The sequence below is a fragment of the Cucumis melo genome, chromosome 3, assembly GCF_025177605.1.
Source record: "Cucumis melo cultivar AY chromosome 3, USDA_Cmelo_AY_1.0, whole genome shotgun sequence".
Lineage (NCBI taxonomy): Eukaryota > Viridiplantae > Streptophyta > Magnoliopsida > Cucurbitales > Cucurbitaceae > Cucumis > Cucumis melo.
Window position 1 is genome coordinate 2,201,011 of NC_066859.1, and position 2,462 is coordinate 2,203,472.

The window sequence follows — 2,462 nt, forward strand, 5'->3', positions numbered from 1 at the left end:
GTGTTAATATGCGATTAAGAATTCTTTGCGAGATGGAAGACTAGGCAAGAAGGAGTAAGAAAATTTCCCTAAGCTTACTTAATGGGTCACGTGTAGGATTTTCAGCTAAGCATGTTTAAGTTAAGCATAAGATTCACACATATACCACTAAGAGTAGGAGCTGGCAAGTTATTGAGGATTTAAGGATGACTAAGCAGATTTAAGACTAGTATAATAGGGGTCTTCAATCTGACTATTAAGAGTTGATTTTCTGAAAGTTTGAAGAGAAAAGCTAAATGTTGAAGTCCTGCTGAAGAAGAAGAAGGAGAGAATCATTTGGAGTCTGAGATTTCAAGTTTGTGAGTGTTTTCTTTCAAAATATTTATATGATAAAAAAAAACTTTTTTATAAAAGTTATTCTGATTTGAAATGATGATTTCAATACAAGTGTTTCCAAAGAGATTTTGAATAAAAGCTTATGTTATGTTTAAAGAATGATATATGTGTTTAAATGATTTATGAAATGATATTCAAATCATTATTTTTCTTCTTACCGATGAGCTAACTGTTATGTGCACATAAAGAGTAAAGGTAGTCATGTATAAAAGATTTGCATGGTGAAATAAGGCGGGACAATGCATAAAAGATGTGTATTATGCTTCAGCATGAGCAACAAGAAACGAATTAGGATATTGTTGGATGCTGGTGATGAGAAGGTCATCTCAGTAGTCTTAACGCGAGATGATGAGTATTTGCATAGAGAATGATTCAGGTTCTTGGCGAAAGGAATGACTATTGACTAATGTGTGGTTATGTGAAATGTATGTTTGTGTAATTTGATTTGTTTATGTGAAAAGATATGTTTAAGCGATTTGATGTGAATAATGATGTTTACGAAAGGTATTTCGCAAAAAAGATTTCTTAAAACCTCACTAAGTCTTGTGACTTATGTTTTAAAGTTTTACCTTTCAAGTGTCAAGCGTTAAGGCCAAAGTAAGGAAAGGTTGAAAAGCTTGCTAGGCGAGAAGAGTTGTCAGACATTTAGCTTTAAAGTTTAAGTGTTGTTTTATGTATTCTTATAAAGTGTTGTAATTTCATAACTTAAGTAATAAAAGTTTGAGTGCGGTTACTTCTGATTATGTTAAGTTTGTATATTGCCCAAGGTATATTTTTTAAAATTAAATCAAGGTAAAAATACTAAAAGCGATTAAGCAGAGCTTAAGGACCTCAAGCTGAGTGTTTTTGCGTTTAACGCGTCAAAGATACTCAAAGTCACATCGCGTCTCGTAAGTGCTTGTAGGACAGGGTGTGACATAAATAGAGATATTTCATTAAAAAAAACAATAAGTTCGGTTCCTTTCATTTTTGTGTTTAATAAATTTCTTTTTGGAAAAATTAAAATAAAAATAATAATTTTGAACTTTGGAAGTTGTATCAACTTTAGACCATGAACTAACAATTATATCGATTTAAATCCTAAACTTTCATAATTATAAAACTCTCCTCCATACTTAGTTTAAAAAAATATTGTGTGAAACATATGATTGTTTGAAATCAAACTTCTAATTTGTTGTAAATGAAAACAATTTTGATATCTTATTAAGATCACATTTTATCTACGTAGACTTATTCAAATGTTAGATTAATAAAACCCACATTTAAAATTGAAGCAAGGACAATTCAAGGTAAACTATAATTGATCAAAGGTTATATTGATTCACATAAAGTTTAGAAACATAACTGATTTATTGATTAGTCTTACGTGATATTATCCAAGAACATAATGGAGTGTGTAAATTAACACACTCACAAAAGTTACCCGTTTAAATTGATACGATTGTTAGTCTATGGTTTAAATTGACAACTCCAACCTTTAACGGCGTAAATCGACAGTCTTCTTTTCTTATTTCATTCCCATCTTGAATTCAGCAAGGGAAGCATGTGGGAGATTAAGAACTTAATTGGAATATTGACTGAGAAAAAGAGTATTTTTTGCCAAATAAAAAAAAAGGAGGCATTTTCATGGAAACGAAATCTATTTAAAATAAAAATATCATGTGTTTGGTTACACGTTCTCAAAAGTGTTTTCAAATATGAGTTTGTGTCATTTTTTATAGACTAGAAGTGTTTACATTAATGTCAAATTACTATATAAAAAAAAAGACTGCTAAACACTAGCTATGAATTAAAAATTTAAAAACAATTGTATTATTGGAGTTGACCACAAGTAATGGTCGCTAAAGTTAGTGGTCGGAGATGGCTGCAATAATCGTAGGTGATGGTTGATGTAGTAGCTTAGCATTGGTGGTCACTAGAAATGGTGAGGGGATTGGTGGTGGTAACTAGTGGTAACCAACAACAACTATGGTGAAATGGTAGAGAAGACCAGCGAGAATATGGAGATTAATTACTAGACACTCGAACATTATTTTTCTAAAAGTTGTATCAAGTGTTACCTTTGCCCTTGGGATTTAGGTTGCAAT